The sequence below is a fragment of the Mya arenaria genome, chromosome 7 (assembly GCF_026914265.1).
Source record: "Mya arenaria isolate MELC-2E11 chromosome 7, ASM2691426v1".
Taxonomy (NCBI): domain Eukaryota; kingdom Metazoa; phylum Mollusca; class Bivalvia; order Myida; family Myidae; genus Mya; species Mya arenaria.
In genome coordinates, this window is record NC_069128.1 from 42,202,516 (window position 1) to 42,225,211 (window position 22,696).

Genomic DNA, 22,696 nt, shown 5'->3' on the forward strand with positions numbered 1-22,696 from the left:
CCGCAACATGAGTAAAACAACACTCCAAATGATACCTCTTAAAACAAAATAAGTGCATAATTAGTGTGGGCTTAGCAAGGAGCGATAACGCCAAATATCTCTGTTAAACAAAAACAAAACAAATATATAAGCAAATTGTCATGGTCTATCTGAAATGATAACAACATGCTTTACATTATTAACCTTTAAACAGAATAAAGGTAAACCTGTCATAGGTTCAGCCAGTTTCAAAGTTGCCAATTGTCATAATGGAAACTTATAAAAGCATAATTAGGCAAAGTTGTCTTCAGTTTAGCGACTAACAAGTACGCCATTAATCGACAATGTACGTTCTAAGCGAAAAATGAGGGCAGAATTGGAGTTCACATTTCTGACTGGGCTTACTGCATTGTTTTACCTCCTAAAATAAACATATGAAGACGCAGAGAACGGGTACGCCATGTTGCACAACCATATAGCCTTATATATTATAGAGAGCAATTTTGACCTTGGATTATCCTTTAAACAATACGCCATGTTTTTCAATGTTTCACTGCAACAATTCGAATCCGTTCGGAAAAGGAATAAAACATATGAAATTAGTTTTAGATATATTTAAACTATTTCTTAAAGGACATGCAATGTCAGTTTGAGAGTTTACATGGTTTGCATTTTCGTCTTTATTTTCCGAATACAATGTAGAAACACAATTAAACACATTCAGTACATTTTTTTTATAGTGGCACAATTATAATACATTGATTACAACAGTACGATAATATGTGATGTAAGGACAGAACTGACCGTCACCTCACTGCGCTAAATAAACAACAGTTTACAAGACAAGATAAGATTCAAAGTATACACTATGATTACGTGCATGCTTTTAAATGATGTTTTAATTTGTTTATCTCGTGTTTAAGTTAATTGACTGCTGTCCTTCACCGCAGTTAGTTATTTATTAAAGTGATTACCGATACCTATACATTCACTTTGCAATCTTTAGAAAATATAATGGACAGTAATGGAGTGCAAGCCCAGTAAACAATACCGTGTCTGAAGGCATACGGTTCAACTTTTAAGCCAATTATGTATTACGCAGAACGTCTACAAATAATTCACACCTATCACAATACCGTCATTTGTAAACACTAGTCTTGTGTAACCGCCTTGGCATTGTCAGTGAATAATAAGGTAACGTCCTTACACTAAGTCCTAGTATTCATGCTAGTTTGGATTACTTTTATCGGTAACTCACTTAAACTATGAGAATATTAAAGAATACATATATTAACGTAAGTTTAGTCATTAACATAATATTGACTTGCTATTTATAAGAGAGTTATTAATTAGTAATATTGCTTAAGCTTATACACGTTCGATAAACACATTGTATAACGAAACTCTATATACCTATATACCTTAAAGTAAACCATTTCAGATATCAGGTAACATAACGAATATTCTCATTTGTACTAAATGTTTTACAATTGCATGTTATGCTTTAATTGAATAGCATCTATACAAAATTTTAAAACTTTGCTGCTTATGTTTCGGAAGAAGTTCTGGATATACATTCGCCTCTCTAGTTCCATTATCGACTCCACTGTGTGCACTTTTAAGAACTCAGTGCAGCTTCTAGCAAAGATGGACCTGAAATAACAAACCGTATTGAATGTACTGCAACCCTAGTATAATTATTGTACATGCACACTACTCAACCGTGTTACTAAAAACACATTGTATTGGCTATATTGATATAAACGATATAACCACAAAATGTTTCTATATCAATGTTGAATTATTGTGACATGGAACGTAATATTTAACTGACGATAAAATATTATAAAAACAAAAACGCAAGGACAACAAAAGTGCAACTACATGCGGATATTATTAATCATGTATTACAGATTGAACATATCAATAACGTATTTTGTAATATTTATTCTGATTGGGATAACATCAATATCGAATAAAAAATTGTTTACATTCCCATTGCATATTTAAACAATCTATGAACTATTATGATATGGAAACATGATAGATGTCGTCATGTAATATGCAAGAGATTATAACTAATACTGAGTGTAATTATTGTTTTAAAGGGAAACACAATTGATCATTTATTTAAGACATTGAAATATCACTACGTTAACTGCACAATTGTAACAGTTTATCCATAATATAAAACATATAAATGCTGTAATGAATTATGGAATGTAATATCAACTATTTCCTAGTAATAATTCAAGTCACATCCAAACTGGAAACAGGAACTTCAGCGAATTGAATGGTAGTAAGGAAACGACAGATGGACATACCTTGCGATATACGACACAAGAATGCTTATATTTGAATATAGGACATTATCATACAGAGAATGAATATTGAAAACAAAAGACCAATAACAGTCACCTACCATCGACAGTGAAAGTCTCTTCCAACTTTTCTGTTGCATTTATTTCTGCCTCAGTTATGCCTTTGGCAGCCAGTTCCCCTTTCAATTTCAGTGTGTAGGCACGGTACGTTCTACACGTGAAAAATGAAAAAAAACCTGAAATAACGGCATTGTGACCGCCAAATAAGCAAGAACCCGCGGGCAACAATTGTTGGATAATTTCGTTTATAAGACAAGGACAGGTTACTCATACCCACAACGTATTATATGGTAATTTTAACTTTTAATTAAATGCAACTAAAAACAAATGAAGACATTGTTGTTATATACCCTTTTAAATATGTCTCCATTCTACAGTTTCCGAATTTGCTGAGTGTTCTATAGTAAACACTTCCTATAAAGTGGTAATTACTAATAAAAATAAACAGTATAACTTCGTATACAAATAATAAGTGATGAGGGATTTTACGTACTAAGTAATATGATTGTGAGACATTTGAACACTATATTAAATTGAAAATCTACGTTTCGGTTTATTTATTTACATAATTTTATGAATTTGGTGCTGCAGTGCTCCACAATACTAAATTAATACAATGTTTCAATTAACTGTATACATTTTATTTTTGGAATTATTCTTTAAGTGGCCTTAATTTATATTATATAGTTTTCTAAACAATATGTTGACTGCGCGGTATTGTATTTTTGAAAAGGTTCCATGATACCTGTTTCACTCGATGAATTTCTAGCGTGAAGACAAACCATTTTTCAGATGATATTTGTGTTAATATATGCAATAGCACACTTTCTGTTCTTTCGAAACTTAAATTCAACATTAAACAGTGATGATATTGGACACCAACATACAGACGGTGTAGAAGCAGTATCATTATTAAACTAAAGTACTGTAAGGGATGCTCAATGCTCATCCGTTTGTAATAACTGTATCAGAGGGTATGGCATAAACACTATTTGGTGATGGGGCTTCTAAAACAAGTTCAGAATTTTATTTGAGTATATGTATAGATGTTTGTGCAAATATTGTATGATAGTTGTTATTGAATTAAGATACATGTATTAGGAAGTTTCGAACAAACATTGAATAAGCAAAACAAGATAGTGGGAACATTACTTGCACTCAATCTTAATATTAAGCATGCAAACACATACGTTTTTTTCAAAGTTTCAAATATGATTATAAAATTGAACCAGCAAGATGGAACCAGATATATTGATTGTTTTTGTCAAATATGTTCACATATTTTATTTTACGTTATTAGGTCATGCAACTGATTCTTGAAGGTAGTCAATCAATGTTCTTGTTTTTACATTTTGACACTTAATTGAATAACCAAAGGGGTGTTCAATGCAATATGAAGAAAAAAAACAAAGAAAAACAGAAAACAGTTGATTTGACCTCGAAAAAAAATCACAGTATTAATAAATGCCCTACTTCTTATAAAACATGAACATTTGTTGGTTCATAAGTTGTGGTATTTAAGGAATTTCGGTAATTGTGTCGTTATACATCTATAGTTATTTCTGATTTGTATGTTAATATTCTTCTCTCTTATGAAATTCCTGAAATAAACTGAAACCAGTATGATTGGTATGTACGATTACGAAGTGTCGGATTGACCCGTTAGACGAATTATCCGATTGTCTACACAAAAACGGTCTGGCGTCTTACGATTAAAAAAAACAAACTGTATGTGCAGTTGAAAAAGGACTTAATGCCTCACACGTTGCTGGCCAAAATACCTAATTTCATTCAGAGAAATACATGTTAATTATTTTACTTTATCGCATTTCATCTTGCTAGAAAAATAATGGAAAAGCAACTGTGTTTAACGTAACACTATTTAATAACTGTATATCAATTTCCAATTTCATTTAAAACTATGTCTAGATATTTTAGATTTGACTGCAAACACTCAAATGTTTATGGCGCCAACTTTATGACGTCACCACAACAGGGATTTACGTATAATATATGATACAAATATTCACTGAATGAAACAATATATTAACTACAAGAAATAAGAATATTTTATTGAGTTGGTATGCTTTTCTCAATGATTTGTATCTCCTTAACACTTTAAAATGGGCGAAAAAAACGTCATGATTAGTAATGCAGAAAAAATCAGTAAATGTTTCAACTGACGTTACACATTAGATATTAGGTTACGGATATGGATATCATTTTAAACGAAGCCAACATTAGTACTCAACCTTACGAAATGCGATGTCTTGCTCCGTGTGCCGAATATATGGTTGTTTTTATACTAGTAATTCCATAATAAACAAAACATTTTTATGAAAAAACTAAATTATGTGCGATTTATTTTTGGATAATTATAATTCTATGGTATGAATAATTATACGAAAAGTATAATCATTAAGTAAGTTTGCCATCATGCGCATAGTTATCGACATAAACTTTATATGCTTTATACTGAATATTAAATGAGTAGTCTTTCAGTACAACATTTTTATAAGAGCCTTTGATAGTATCAATTAGGATGGGTGGGCTATTTTAATTGATTGGTTAATTATTTTGTGCATTTTCCGGGAAGTTCGTATATATATTCGTATACTGAATACATGCTATAACATTGAAGTAATGTTCGAACAATTTTTTCCGTCTTATGTTTTGCACGGAAGGAAATGTTTTGAAACAAAAACGTTCGTAAATTGTGATTGCCATTCCCCTTATGATCGATCAGTTGTGTTTGATTCTAAAAACATATTCTTGAAACATATACAATCTTAACGATCATCTATTATTTGTCATAGTTATCAGTTTCAAAAGGGCCGTACTCATTCAGGTAAAAGGGAAGTTAATGCAACTGCTTTAAAGTTAAACGTAGTTCTTTTAAATATGATAATTTCGCTCCTAGGTTTGAATTGAAATATCCTTTTTTTATTTTAGATGCTGTTATTTCAGTGATAAAACTCTTTAATCTACCGACAAACATGCATTCGCTGCTTAAGTTATACGTCATGTAAACTTAACTAAGTTTACCTATATTGAACTCCACCACTAGCCTATGAAAACGTTATATGTTTACAAAATGGATTACCCCGACTACCATTTATAACCTGTTACATATGTATGTGATGCATATAATTACTATACATTAAAAAGTAATTCCAGCCCAAAACGTTCATACATGGGCATCTTTAAAGAAACGGGATTTAGAACATATTTCCCATACTTCACAACAGTTAACACTTATCCCCTCCTGAACACACTTCCTCTTATTATACATATAATATTTTTCTTACCGGCAATAATACACTGGACCATCATACAATGAGACGCCATTCAGGACAACCTTTTTTTCCTTCCCCAAGATGAACATCAACCTTCTCCTGAATGCGGCCTTTAACATTCAACATAGCCGCTCACCCTCAGGGTCCTTACGCAAGCGTCCTGTGAACGTGCTGCCATGATACGGTTTTACCGGTGACGCATGGTGCGTCTGCAAGTAGGGAAGACAAACGTTGTATTAGACTTGATGGAATTCATATAACTTCTTAGTACAAGAATACAAAAACATACGATATAATGAACATGAAAATTAACTGGAAAGGGAAATTCCAGATACAAACGAACAATTTTGATTTTAATTTAAGCATCCACGATATTTCTGTTCTGAAAGTATGTTTTTTCGGCATATTATTATCCCTACACTGTACAATTAAGGCGAGGGATAAGGGAAGAACATGACTGATTCAATAAAAATGACATTCAAAACAAGCACGGGAATTGAAATAGGTTTTGCGTAAATGGAATAAATTGCGATATCTACACGTTTAAGTATTTTAAGAAAAAGTTCAGGCTAAAATAATCATATTGCTTTACTTCATATAGATTATACTGGTTAAATTAAATACCCATAACGGAATAAAGTATGCTGGTGTGTAATTTCTTTTGACTTAAATATATATCGAGTATCCAGTAACATCTATATAATATTAGATTGCACTGTGCTTCATGGTCATGGATTAGAAAAGAGTATATGTGCTATATAAACGATCCTACGTACATGAACATACCAAAAAAATCCATATAAACATAATTGCAGCCGAATAGTTTGAAATGAGCATAATGTGATTGCGGAATACAAATTGGTACCTTTATATAAGAACGGAATGTAATGTCATGATTTAAATAAACTTTGGTATAAACATCGTTAAAGATGTTAATTGTTAAGAAATATAGCGAAATAAAAATGATGTAAATTTAATTTAATTTCTGCTGAAACAAAGGATATTACATTGATGAGTTTGATTATTTCCTATTCTACTGTTGTTATAATTATAAAGTTATACTTCATTCATTTTACCAAATTAATTTTGATATGCTTGCCATGTAAAGATTTAGGGATGTACACTTACATGCATTATGAAGTATTACGACGAACTTTTTCTTTGTATTTGCAAGTAAAATATGTCAATTTCAATCTTCACAATAAGTAAAATGTTCTTTATGAAAATAAATGAGGAGAAGCAAATAGCTTTCTGAATGCCTTTTAATGAATTAGTGCTATTGCGGAAAAATATCAATATTGGTTAAATAAACATGGGCGCAAAAGTGAATATTTCCAATATCTTTTGTCTAACCTGTTTGAATGTGCTTTTGATATAATTTAAACAAATACGTTAAAACATTTGTTTTCTAAGGAAAAATGTTTTATAATTTGATCAAGATCAAGATTTGATTTAAATTCAATAAACAAATACTACCGACAATTAACTCCAAGTAAAAACACATTATCACGCATGGAACAAATATTCCTTTTATTCTACGCCTATATCCAAATATTCAACTTAATAGGAATCATGTCATTCATTTAGTTTGTGCATCGTAGTACATGCAAACGTAGCATTCACTCATTTAGAGTGACATTACAATTGGTTAATTATATTCTTTGTAAAAAGACATTAGTATTATCAACTATCTTAGTGCGGATTTCAACACGATAAGTGACCTTTTGATGCATGCTGAATTTCCCGTGGCAAAAAAGTCGTATTGCATGTCAAAATATCAGTGAATATTTCCCCCAAGAGCTTTAAATGCATAGCAAAATAATATTGGCACGCATGACAACATCAATTAATATGACGTACTGCGCAAAATCGTATACTTGTGACATATACTATTTTTAGCGTATTGTGTCTTCTAGTGTCTTCTTAGTGTAATCGACCACAATATTCTGAATATCTTGATTTATGACAATTAAATCAAATTAGTTAATTGCAGACATCTATACCTTTTATATGTTTTTAATATATACATATAATCCATTTATCATTATAAATGCTGATATTATTTTCTGTATACCACAAAAATACACTTACATAGAGATTTGTTTAAGGATCGTTATGATTGTTTTATTTCATTATTCCCATTTTCTTACAAAAAAATCTATTTTCGGAGAGCTCTGACTCTATTCTCCTACACCCGAATAACGGCCATTTAAGCTTGTGTTTTACATAAACCATTTTAAATATAATCTACGATGTATTATGTATGAGTGTCATAGCATTACCATGAAATATAGACTAGCTTAGGATTAATTACACTTTTCTGTAAGTTACGTCATTAAAAAACGTAATTTTGCATACAGTGTACTGTATGATGTATATATTCATGTTTTATTCACTAAATGAATTAAATGGAACAAACAAAAACATTAAATAACCATGTTGCCAACAAATTATATAATTTTCTACGTTTGGTTAAAACGAATTAGAAGAAAATAATTGTCCTTGTTTATAAAGGATTAACCACCAGGTGGCGCTTCATAAGCACGAGTGATTCATACGCACGAGCATTTCGTGCGCATATAAATGTAAAGGCAATAAGCTTTGGGGAACCGATACGTTCAAATCGATACAATTGATTGTTGAAATTGAGGTCGAAACGGGCAGTAGGCAGAAGTCCGTGTTTACAGAAATGACAGGACAAAGCATGCTTTTAATCCTCTTACAGAGGATAAGTCGTATTGAAAATACATGTATTATCATGATGATTCAAACTATGCAATGGAAAAATGGAACATGTAGAAATTAGGAGTTAATTCAGTTTATACATAATGTGTAACCAGTGAGAAAATGTTTCTTTTGCGTTTAAAGGCATCAATTAAAGTGTGTTAAAGGAAGTTATTTTCGCCATTTTAATATTTAATTCGTGCTTCTGTTTTACTTTGAAAGTGAGTGTTTCGTTCAAGTACTATTAAATAATATATAGGTGACATTTGTTTTTTGTTTTGCGAGAAACACGTAGCAGAACGCTGCAAACAAGGAGGTCGGGCTAAACGGAATCCGCGTTTCTACCACGTTGCTGGAACCACATGAGCTGTATCACAGCTGTTCCTCGTTGACGTCACTTCCTGTCAAAGTGCCGCGCTCCGATCTTGTTCCCTCGCCTATTGTGGTTTTCTGTTTCATTATTACCTGTTAGCATCAGCCATTGTTTTAGCCATATAGTTAACATATAAAGATAAGTATTATAATTGAAATTTAATGTTCTCTCTTAATTGAACGAGAAAGATTTTAAGCAATGCTGAATAATTGTGGATTTTTTTGGTTTAGAAGATTTCAAATTCAGAATGATGGCATTAAAATACTTCTTTTTTAAGAATACTTATTTAAATATTTTATAAGTTGAGTTGTTAAAAAACTGAGATATAATAAAGAATGTTTTATGTAAGTTTTAATGATTTGATCTGTATCTGCTAATGAATACAGATATTATTTTTAAACCTTTTTATGATTGAAGGTACATTTGGCTTGGCTGCCATTATAATCTCTAAACAGATGAATTGCCTGTCTTTGCTGACAAGCCATTATAATAGGTGTTCCTTAGAAAAAGTTGGGATTTGTAGATTCTGTAACAATTTGAATTCATTTGATAATTTCTTAGGATATTGTTAACATGTGTTTTTCAAAAATTGTTGTACACAATCATGATACGCTTAATGTCACTGCACTCCATAATTCTTGCATTATTAAGGAAGATAATCTGAAGATCATATGAGCTGCATCGCTGATTCACGGCGGAAATGAATTAGTAATACTTAGATGATATGAAGTAAATTCGCAATGATTAAGAAGGGGCGAAGTGAGTTTCAATCTCATTGGTTTACCTATTGTTATTGCTGCAGGGAGTGTGTATTGAATGACCACCAGTTACGGTACAAGTAAATATTGTTATAAAGTTATAAAATTCGGCATTGATGATTTATGGCAGAATCGCCAGAGGTGAATCATAATGTACACTGAACACGGTTGAATCAACCGTGCTAGTTTATTTATTATATTGTTATGAAGCGAAATTAAAAAAGCGGCATCGCTGATTCATGGCGGAATTGCCAGAGATGAATCGTTAAAGTATACGGTGACATCACCAGTACTAGTTTAAATGTAAAATTGTTGTTTTATTGCTTGATACGAATTTAATAATTCTAAGTCATAAGCAATGATTGTTAACCGAATTGATTTAAGTGAATACGTTATAAATGATGTTTTTTTTGTAGTTTTTTGTATACGTCTTTTTTTGCACACGCACAAAAAAGAAACTTTACCAGAAGGATTGGCGGGCAAATTCGATCTTCTCCTGGACCTACTACAGTAGTGGATGGCAACAACTATTTTTCAACAATACGGAAGTAGTTCTTTCAGTCATAAAGTTGGGTTTATATTACGGTTTAGGGAGAAGGGATATTTTGCCAGCTAAAGTTTTTACTTTTGCAATATATTTATTTTTATTAATACAAAGTGCTAAAAAGGTAAGTGTTTTGTGACTTTGCTGGTTTCATCTGTCTTGGGTTTAGTACAGATTTTTTAATGTTATGCAGATGATACAAAGTTATGAAACAAAAACAATGTTTACATATATAGAGACTGTTTGCATATGCAAAGGCGCATTTTCAGTGTCAACACTGATTTAAATGACATCACAATATATCGAATTGATTGACAAGTCGTTTTGACAGGCGCACGGCTTATTTTTAAAGCTGATGCAATTTGGGAGGGGCTAACGCTAAGTCGGTTAAAATTTATGAAGTCATTTCTTCTTGAATAAAAATCCACGGTCGCTTCGCTGCGATCCGCTTCCTTGGGTTACTTATTCGCGAAGAAATCACTTAATAAACTCCAGCCTATACATAGATACAGTACGAGTTTTTCTTCAAAAGAGTCCTCTTATAGACGTAAGAAGCCGTTTCGCTAGGATATTGTCCGAGGAGAAGCCGTGGATAAAACTGGTGTTCTTCCAAGCGGAACAGTTGAAACGTCTGTAAGAGGACACTTTTGAAGAACTGTATCTGACTTATACGACGATAAGTGTATTGCATATATTGCATGGATTCATGGATTTTGTTTAAGTGAATCTAGTGAAAATAGGTATGTGTAAAGGTTTCTTTAATATATGTCTTCGGCATTAAGTTTGTAAACAGTAATTCAAAATGTCATCACCAATCACCAATGGGTAGATTTAAAAAATATTATCATATTAAAAATAATTGATTATTTATAGCGGAATTCCCGTTTTTTTTTTAAATTTGATAGGTTTCCCAAGTGCTTTTCTGAGACTTCCAAAATAACAATATTGAACTAGTATTGTTGTTGTTGTTGTTTTCTATAGGAAGTTATACAATGGTATTCAGTGAAGTATAATGTTCTACTTTTGAAGAAAACGAATTAGAAGAAAACTAATTGTCCGTGTTTATAATGGAATAACCGACAGGTGGCGTTTTGTAAGCACGAGTGATTCATATGCATGAGTACTTCGTGCGCATATGAATGTAAAGACATTCAGTTTTGGGGAACCGATACGTTCACATCGATTCAATTGATTTTTTTTATTTTATAAGAAAATGTTTAAGGTGAAAGTTGTCTGTTATTATGCAAATTATTATGTAAATGATATATTTGTTTTCACTTGTCTGCAACAAACATAGCGATGTAATACAAACTTGTACCACTTGATATAGTTCGTATACATGAGCATGTAAATGATATGTTTTCTAAACATCAATTTTAAGGAGCTTATGGGTGATAAGGCCCGACATCTAGTTGCACAAGACTGAGTTTTCCCTAGAAGGAGGGTTTTGTCTCCGTTTTCCCTCGGCCAGTCGGCCACGTCTGTTTTATTTTTGTCAAGCATGTTGTTATCTAGAAATACTTTGCTTATGTTGCAAATCCATACTGTATGTGATTATCGGTTACCCAAGTGTTTCTCTGAGTCTTCCAAAATATTATCATTAAAATAGTATAAATTTTGTTTTCAATAGGAGGTTACAGAAATCAATGGTATTCAGGGACATGATTAATCGATTACACGTTAGTCCTTAAACCAATTTTAATATAAATCTTTCCTACTGGAGATTTTTGTCACTTCTACATTTTATACATTTATTGTTTTATGTTATAAGGCTACTAGTACATTATACCACACCCCATACATGCACTGGTGGCTATCAACAGATATGATTTAATAGATTCTAGTGTTGTGTCTAATGTTATTTTTTTAAATAATCGACATATGTTTTCAAATAAAATGACACATTTAGAGGTGACATTTTAACAACAAACATTTCTATTTTTCAACTTTACAACTACACAGGGCAGTTTGGTAATGTATACAGATGATTACGCGATTTCAGTGTAAGATCGTATCTTATTTCTCATGTTTCATAGAAAACCATCTTTTCACTGGTGAAAAAATACAGCCTTATATTGAACTCTTAAAAATATGTTTGTAATATTCATATATGTAATTATGGTTACTTTTGTAGTTTTATTGGTATTTTATTTATTTATATTTTTTTTCTAAATACCCTGTTTCCTATTAACCTTTTGCTGCACCCGACGGACGTCCCTCACGCAAAGCTTTGATCGATAATACCGTAGACTGTCAATCCTTTATAAACATTCATTAAACCATTTTTAATGCATATATAATCCTATTTATAACTGTTTATGCACGAATAAAAAAGGGAAGGGACACGTTAACAACATAATAGTGGTCACTATTTACTGAACAAATATTAGAAAGGTTAAAAGAGGAAACCAATTATGAGTGGTTAAACATTAGATCAAAAGCCGTTCTACCAGTTGTATAGTTTGTTTCATGATAGAACATGGGTTCATGATACGTGAATATTAAATCACAGTCATTTTCAAACATTATTCTTCTTCGTTTGTATAAGGGTCATTTCCAAGATGGGGTTAGTACCACGCTTCATTGTTGACATGACGTGTGGAGGCTATTTAAATGTATTAGTTAATTATTGTGTTAATTCCAATGGAGTTTGTTTAACAAAGTCAGACAGTTCGAAAACATAGTAAATACGTGCTTAACCATCGAATTTATGTTCAAATAAAAGTTTTCGTCAAATATTTAAGAATTCAGCTACAAGAATACGTTTTAAAATGAAATTGCCATTTTCCTTATAAACGGTAAGTTTATTCCCAAAACAAATCTTTATGCAAAAGTATGCGATATTTTTTAAATCAAATTATTATTTAGCACATTGGATGGTAAAAAGGACATTGTTGTTCAAACGGAAGTAATATCAACGGTTCAAAAGCATATATTAAAGGTTATTGTTCAACTCAATACAATTATTCATATACATATTTGTTATTGTTACTGTATTCGGTATAGTACAATTCAAGCTACTTAACCAAAATTGCACATCATTCTCTTAACTTAACCTTGATAATGTTTTATATATTTTGTCCCTTTATATATAGTCAACTATTTTTGAAAGGGAAGACATCTAATTTGTAATACATCAAGACATGTGTACGTTAATGGGCATATACGGCCTCTATATTTCAAAAATATTAAGTTATTAACTGCTGTTACTGACAGTTTTTAATAAATAGAGTAACATGTAAACTGCATTTTATTACGAATAGTTTTCCGCTATGCCAACAGATGACGTCAGAAACGGCACGCAAAGCACGTGGTTTCGCGCCAAAAGCGTTGATTCTGCCGATTTTTGCGTTTTTAATGTAAAAATAAACACAGAGCGCATGCAAGTGTCACTGAGATCTTTTCACATAGGATTCAGTATTATCTTATTTACTTCTATGCACAGTTTGGTCGTGACACTTATCTGCGCTCTACCCTTAAACACCAAAAAAAGCTTCTTAATTTGTACGTAATTTAAAAATAATACTTTTGTTTTTTTTCCTAGTAATGTTAATTTAGACCTTAAATGTGACCAAAAAGTGTCTAGTCTGTCATATGTGTTCGTGTGTTTTGGTTTAATACATCGTCTGAAACTTGAGATCACTCATAAATATTTTTACTAAAAATAATCGATTTAATATTTCCAAAAATCGGTTGAGTACCGCCATGATTTAATCAAATATCCGTTTCTAAGCAGACGCTCCGAGACTTGATTGTTCGTGTCGAGTATTTTTCAACGTTTGAAATAGTATTGAAAGGTGTAAGTGATTTTTTTAATCAAAGCTTCAAGATCCGGATCAACCCAACAGCCAACCGCAGTTTATAAGGTGATGTATTTTTATCTTCATTTGATATCTGACTCTGAGTGAAACGAAGTGAACTAGAAATGAAAAGAACAATAATAAGAATAAAGCTGATACTTTATACTACCAGACTTGCTAAATGATGTCTTTAATATTCTGCTCGAGAAAAAGTCGTCTGTGAAATGGCGCCAAATTAAAACTAAGGGCACTAATTCCCTTCATGTGAGAAAAAAAGGGAGATAATAAAATTAATACAAAAGTATTTATTTATAAATTGAATTTGAGAAATTGATTTGTTTTTGTGCAATAAACATTTTCATTAACATTTTTAGTTATATTTAATTATTTAAAGTTATTTGTTTTTCTATAAAGTTTACGTATATTAATGGTTGTTTGAAAAGGAAGTTTAACACAACTAATAGTTCATAGCCCGTGTTGAAACATATTTTGGTGAAAAAGAACAACAAAGAACCATTTATCTGTATGAAACATGGAAACAGTATACACTGGTAAAACATTAAACAAATAAAATTAACTAATAAAGGCAAATTGTCCATGTCAAGTACATTATACACAAATAATGGACGCGTGGTATATTGTTTATTGTGGTAGTTAGTTTACAATAAGATTTGTATGTTTTCAGTATGGCTAAACAGTACACGTGCATAGTTTGCACAAAACGTTTAAAACCAAAAGATAGACGGCCAGTGGCAGGGTCACAACATAAACCACTAAGGAAATATTTAAGAAAAACATTTTTAATTGAAAGGACCTGCGACGATGATGTCATATGTAACAAATGTAAGCTGGGATATTACCAAAATAGCAAGACCAAGGACCGTAGGAAGGCCGTCGAAGCCAAGCAATGTACAATAAGAAGCCCTGTGTGTAACATACGAGTAAAATCTACAGGGAAAAGCCATAGTCGTTTTGTAATTTAAAGTTATTACCATTATATATCATTGTACATGTGTAGTATCAAACTAATTTATTTTCTAGGTAATGATGAAGATGAACTATTGACAGCCGCGCGGTTGATATCGATGAGCCGCCATGAGAACCTCTTGCAAGCAAGGGTCGAAGAAGAAGGACTCGACCATCTGACTAAGTCCTCCGGTTGGGCACTATTGTCTGAACCTGGTGTGGTGCCGGACTTTCCAAAGCTGGACGAGTCCGACCTTAGGACTTTGACTGTTGGTGTTAAGCTTAAGCCATCCTACGTACAAGAACACCTTGATGAACATGGCAACTTCGATATCTTTGTTCGCGTGCAAACGCCTGGCCTTCTTTGTATTAAAATACAGAGCAGGCATATGTCAGCTATCAGATACAAATGCTGGGTTGGGTATAACGAGGGCGCCATTAATGGGTGGTACTGTAAGTGTAAGTCGGGTGCCAGGGTTGTTGGCATGTGCGCACACATAACAGCGGTTGTATGGCACTTGTCATACCAGCGTCACAATGTCATGGCACGCGGTGTCAGGAACTGGACCGACGCTCTAATTGACACCGCTGAGCCTTAAATTGATTGAAGGTTTGATCTTTCATATCATATGACTTCGCCATAGATATAGTGATGATATTTTTAGTCTGCTGTTTTATGTATGCATGCGGTGCTCACGCTTTCACAATGAATTAATGATTTCTTCTTTTTTTATAATAGATATGTTGTTATTTTCTATTAAGAAAATGAAACATATCTGATCATAGATACAATATTTCTTGATTAATATACGTCACTTTCGTCCTAATTTCAATTCAAGGACGTTTTTTTTTCTTTTCTTAAAATTCAGTTCATGGTGGTATTTTATGTTTATTAGTACTTTCATTATATTCGATCGGTGTTGAATGAAATTGGTGATGATACTCCGGGTCCTGGCGTTTATGGCAAATTGAAGGTTTGAATATAATGGTGGTGTTAGTAGTTTATACTCCGGGTCCCGGCGTGAGCACATTGAAGGGTCCCAGAGTGACAGTTCAACCACCGCACACATATCCTGGGCGGTTAACCAGTACTAGGTGCCTTCACTTCTGCAAGGAACTGACAGCTTCTGTACATGCCAGGGGCAGTGGTACAGTGCGAATGGTCGTAGAAAGGATTTCATAACCAATCACAACAGAAGTGACCTGGTCCGCCCGGGAATCGAACCCGGGTTGTCCGATTAACAGTCCAACGCTCTACCGACTGAGCTAACCGGCCGAATTTAATCAATGGAATTTAGAAATAATATAAGCTAATAAATTAACATATTTTTTTTATAAAATAAATTAAATCCAATAAAGTGTATTTAATTTGGTATAGTAATTCATAAATAATAACTTTATTGTTTTGCAAAACTAATATAAAAAATAAAGGGAGGTAATTGTTTTTACATGGTATTAATTAATACAATTATGACAATGTTGTGTTTTAACTAAGCGTGTTTATATTTGGTTTTACAATAAATTGAAATATAACCAAAAGGAGATCCTTATGCCATTTAAAACTTTATATGATAAAGATAAAAACAAACAAAGATGTGAATCAGTTTTTGATTTATAACGTACAACACCGAGCGCAACGAAGCATCAATATCTCGCGGTAAGCAGTGGAATCGTGAAATGCACGTACGTTACTCAACAAGTCGCCATTTCAAGGTTTTTTGAAATATTTCTTTAAAACTTTGGAAATACGAGCTACATATGTTCATTATTCCGTGATGTATTTTTTTTTAAAAATCTGGGTGAGGCCGATTTCGGCCCAAAACGTACGTTGTCCTTTGTTAATCAATCGTCCATATAATGCAACCATAAACGCATATACACGCGATGTGTTTTGATAACTTTAACTGTAAATATTAAAAACTACAGTAGTATCATTTTACTAAGATTATTCGTTTAGTTATTCATTTAACTTTTTCACAGGTTTAAGATTTCATGGTGTAATATCTGTACATACTGTGATTACTGTAAATAATTTTAACTATTAACATCATTAAATTTCTATATTTCATATAAGCTTTTCGTTTACGTCGTTTACGAAACATTCCTCTTTATAGTGCAGGCCAAAGGTTATAATGTTAGATTTGATGGCCGGCATTTCGGTCGCCAAGGATATGTCGTAATCAATATGCAATAAAGATAGGAATACAATTCATTTGACTATGTAGCATGCATGTTCATTTAAATTTAATTTGTTTGTTCGTATTTATTCAATCTACAATACTTTAAAAACAAGTGGTGCAAATATGTTTATACTCTTTTACTGTTGTGCACAGTTCGATCAACAGGTGCTTTAAAGTGTATTTTAATTAAGACAGTGCTATTTTTATAGGGCCTGATGCGCTGAAGTTAAATGGAACATGCCATTAACAATAAAGCATTTCAAATAAGTAAGCGGGGTTACTGGCTAAGAATATTATTCAATATAATGTAATGCATAAATAATTGGACTTGAGATATACAGCCTTTTTACTTATATTCCAATGTCGCAATCATTTTTCATATATATATATATATATATATATATATACTTAGGGCATTAAGGAGACCGTATGTATTTTACGGCATTAAGGAGACAATTTGTATATTTTTTGTTTTATATTTTATTTTGCTTTTTTGTTGATAATTTAGTATTGAAATGATCATTTATTATGTGTACAAGATTTAGGCTTCTTAATTTAATTAACAAAAAATATACGTAATTTGCGGTCTCCTTAATAATTTGTAAGTATGTTGCAGGTTTTAAGGGGTCCGGTATATATGTCGAAGGGTTTATGGAGACCAGTGTATATATAATATTATTTTTGAGGCATTAAGGGGACCATCCATATTTTATGGCATTAGGGGGACAAATTATATATATCTTACTTTTGACAGTGAAGGCTCCCGTAACCTTAAGAGACAACTTTGTAATAGTATTTTTATATAATTGTGTGTAATAAATCCACAAACATTGACCGGTCGAAACGGGAGGACTGCAAATTTCATAGGATATTCATCAGAAATCTTTTACAGACCATCTCATTCATTAAATGAAATTCAGCTTCAGTCACTTGGTATGTGTACCGTTTGATCAACAAAAAATATAATGGCCAGGGGCGGATCCAGGAATTGTCGTTAGAAGGGGGCGTTACTAAGGGGCGTTTGCAGGAGGATTGAGGGTTACTCAATCAAGAAATTTTTAACAATTTGTAGTCGGAAATGATGCATTATGTGCTTATTTATTTTCTTCTCATATATTGACACAAAAAGTAAACTTGGACGATTTTAAAGGCAGCGCACGCCGATTGCGCCCCATTCTCAATCCGCTAGTGAATGGTGACTTAATATTTGATATATTATGGTTAAATAGAACTTTCAGTTGAATTATATAGAAACTGTAAATTCTAAATACAAGTTCTGTGCTTGTAAAAACAATAAAAGTTTTGTCTGCACAGGAATGTGTCTGTTAACGCTTGAACAGTTAGCTCATGATTAAAGAACATTGTTCATTGGGTTCATTGTGACCCATGGAAGTTATTTTTATTAAATTCCAACTTCCCCTTAAATTTTACTTGCCTAAAACTTTAACCTAAGTCAATCAGGGGCCATAACTTGTATTATGGAGTTATGTAACCTCATTGGCTGATGGTCCTGAACAATTGTGTGAAGTATTAAGTCAATTGAATGAAGGGTATAGAACGCCTTAACCAATAGGCTACGGAGACGGTTTAATGCATGTACTCAATTGCAGATTCAGGGGGGGGGGGGTCGGTTCCAGCGCGCGCGCCGTCCCCCACCCTTTTGAATCGTCCGTTTATAATACGTTCTCAGTCAATATCAGGAAAAAGTACAATATTAAGATAAAAATGCACTATTTCGGACTATAAATTAGGGAAGTCTAACCCCCACCCCGGTCCAACATTTTAAGCCATTCAATTTCTGTTCTGAGGGAGGGGCGGATGTGGAAAGATTAAGCCCATGAGTTTCACGTACCCCTTCTTAAGTCAATTCCTGGATCTGCCACTGATATCTGTAATCAGATTTGTTGTTTCATAATGTTATAGTTCCTTTAAACAGTTTAAACCTTTTATGGCATCAAAATAAACAGACGCATGTTCAGTAAAAACATACTCTGTATACAACGTTCTCGTACTCCAGAGCGATGATGCTATGCATTATATTTATCATCATCTGACTGACTGAGTAACTGTCAAAACCTTTCCGTTTAAAGAGACTCTCTCATGTTTTGGCACCAAACATATTTTTCCTCGTAATGCATCTAAAAACACTTACATGTATATTTATTTTACTCCTTGGTACTGAAATTGCAGAAATAATAGTAACCAGGTTGATTTTCTTTTATACTTCAATTGCATTTTTAAAAAAAACCGATTAAAGTATTAAAAATTAATCTTGTTCAAGTTGGAAGCAAGCACATGGGGGTGCAGATAACACATAGAATAAAAAACGGATCGCTTATCCACTCGCCCACAGGGACTCATACTAAGGTGTTGAATATTTTAACCTTAATGGAAGTTATTGGTTTATCACGTGATTATGTCAATCAACTGATTGTGCAACAGCCTTTTGTTGAATCGGGTTAGTAACGCATGTCAAAATTTTGGACTTCAAAGACTATATTTTAGCACATATCAACATTTATTGAAGGGTTTCAGCCATCAATAGCTTGGCTTTAACACTTCGTTTGATTCGCCATACTTTATTTCGTAATAACAATCTATAAAATCCAAGTAAAAGATGCATTTTCAAAACACTTAACGCTTCGCTTATATTCACTCAAAAACTCATGTTCGAAAGATTTAAAAAAAAGTATGTCATAATCATATGCTCTTTAGCGGCTGAGTTTCTTAATATTTAAATCTCTTATAAATTTGCCAAATAAAATTCAACATGGGTAAACAATTATAACAAATAACGTATTTTATGTATTGCAACATATTTATAAAAAGATAAAGTCAATTGAATCAAATGACCATTTTCAATGTACTTTCTTTCTCGCGGAAAGTGGACATTTCATCTTACTCCAACAAGTGTGGGGTATGGTTGATTCTCTTCGTGACTGAAATCAACTTTTTTAAACACTTGGTGCATTTCAAATCTAGTCCATATAAACAGCCCCTTCAGATTCTTTGACGATTGCATTTCCATGGGAGATCACTGCGTATGATAAACATACAAGTGTTGTTTAGCCACACTGTGGTTTCAATTATGTCAGGGGCGTAGCTACCCCTCTATTCATGTGAATTCATGTGCTGGGGGGTTCAGGGGCGTGCCCCCTCAGAAAATTTTGAAAACCATGGTGCAATCTAGTGCATTATTTAGTACTGGAAAATAACCAGTTTTAGATTCATGTAGTCAAGTTCGCATACTGCAACTTTGGTTGATTTTTTTGTCAGAATCATGTGGATTCAGCCGCGTATTCACGTATAGGCGGCTACACGCCTGTATGATGTGCATATGAATGTATAATTTGGTTTAAATGATGCATAATTAATGTAACACCTCCTTGCTGCTACACCAATAGAAACTTCATGGGATGTTAATAGTAAAAGAACTAGCACTGACGTTTCCATTTTTGTCTGAGTCATTTAAATAACAGATAACAAATTACAAGGTAAACAAATTTGTTTTGACTTCTTTAATGAATTATATAAACACATTGTACAAAGATATCATGACATATTTTAAACAATAAGTATGGTTGTCAATTAAACAGTATGCTAGCTTTAAAGATTTAGGCAAACCATTGGAATTTTACGGCGGTCTTAAAAGGTGTATTTAAAGCTGCAATCTCACCGATTGATCGTTTTGACTACCGGTACTCTTTTATTGTTTGTCAATAAATGGAGTATTTTTTGCAGAAATGTCTAGACCCAATTTTAAGTGATATAAGACTGCTGAAAAAAGATCAGATTGCAGTTCATCTTATTTATGTTAAAAAAAAATGATGTTTTATGACTAAAAGCATTACGAACAATGACTAAAAGCATTACAAACAATTTAATGTAAATTACTTTTTCGGCAGTTTTGCCAAACATTTTTGATTGGTTCTATTGTGAATTATCTAATATGACTGAATTAAAGGAATGATAACCAAATCAGCCGATTTTGAGACAATTTTGTGTCTAAACTGACAATCTGTAAGAGTGCAGCTTTAAGTTTTGATCTAAAGCTTCATATACACATTGTTATATTGTCAATAACTGTTTAAAAGGTCTCATGTACTAAATAAGATAATAATTTTCATAATATCTAAAATTGATTACAATAAATAAAGTACCATTATACCTATTTCTTAATAGTGCCGTTTCTCATCTGACAATATCATTCAAAGCCATCATTTCAACTATGAATTTATTTTTAACTTTCAACTTTTCTATAGCATATGCAACAAAATATACCAAAAATACAAGCCATGAACAATATGATTGTTCAACTTGCATTATCTTTGACCTTTTGATATGACCATTTTCCAGTTTTGTTTATTTGTAAGTTGTGCCCTGAAGAATAAAGTCTGACTATGAATCAAAAACAAGCAATAAAAACACTAAAAATATACCCCAATCCCTGTAATTTCTAATACAGTAGTAAAATCAAGAAATTAAACATTTAGAGCTGCACTCTCACAGATATACCGTTTCCACAACTTTTTTTGTCTTCGAATGAGCAAGTTTTTGCGTAATTATCTGCAAACCAATGATAAAAGATTGCTGACAAAAGATCAGATCGCAGATTTCATATTTCCGTTCGAAAATTAATGTTACTAACGGTTTAAGAAAAGTGCATAAAAAATATCAATGTTTTAACTTAAATAGAAAAATCTGGGATTTAATTTTTCGCAAAAATTGGATGGTTCCAATCCAAGACATAAAATAAAAAAAGTTGTCAAAACATCCAAAGTGTGAGAGTGCAGCTTTAACGTTTGAAAGTAACTCTGTTTGCCTCGTGCCCCTAAACAGGGTTTAATTATATTATATGCCCAGTGGGCTTGTCCCTGTATATTTGATTGTATGATTGCAGTAATGGATACTGGTCTAATTATCTTCTGACAATTTTTCACCAATTTTAAAGAATGAGAAAACATATTAAGCTCATATAACGCTGTACAATTTAATCTCATTCATAAGGTTGAGAAAAATTCCCTAAAAATATTAATTGTGGAGACATATCTTATTTAAATACATACAGGAAATGGCGACATCATTTACCCTTTAGTATGAAAAAGGCAGTTTCCTGATATTTGAATAGCGGTTTTTTATTTAAGCATCTCAATTCATAGTATGTATGAAGTTTCAAAGGAAACCAAATCATTGTAACGATTGTTTTCAAAATAGATTCACACTCTTGATAAACTTCTTTTCCTAGTTTCAACTTTTGAGACTTTTTGATGAGCTTGCACCTTCCCCCTCTTATGCAGTGGCTTCAAGCAATAAAGCTACCAGCTCAAGTTGCACAGCTGGTGAACAACACTGCTGATAGTCGGCAAACTACACACTTGATGCCATAATAAATCATGTCCATCGACTTCCAGAATGAAGAAATGACAGCAGCACAGAATTGATTTCAATTGGACCTCTGTACTTTCATCACCTTGTTGTAGTCAAAGACTATGTCTTAGTGTGCAGTGCGGGATCTTGAGAAGCTTTCTGCTCGTCTGATGAAGTAAGTTTGGCAGAGTGTGACACTCCTATCTACTTATATGGCTAGACACCTGTGATCTATGTCTTCTTGTGTGTGCCCAACCATCACCTGAAGAGAATTTAGAGGAAGTTAGTGCTTGATAACAAGTCAATGTGACAAAACAAGGTCTTTCAT

The 22,696-nt window shown here is 32.5% G+C and overlaps 1 protein-coding gene across 1 annotated transcript in view; it reads right to left on the reverse strand.

Annotated features, from left to right (window-relative positions):
- Nucleotides 1–5,668: 5,668 nt before the first annotated feature.
- LOC128241749 (uncharacterized) overlaps nucleotides 5,669–22,696 on the reverse strand; it is a 60,363-nt gene continuing 43,335 nt past the window's right edge. The window contains exon 9 of the mRNA XM_052958817.1: nucleotides 5,669–5,865. The gene's annotated coding sequence lies outside the window, so the exon portion shown is untranslated. The remainder of the gene's footprint in view (nucleotides 5,866–22,696) is intronic.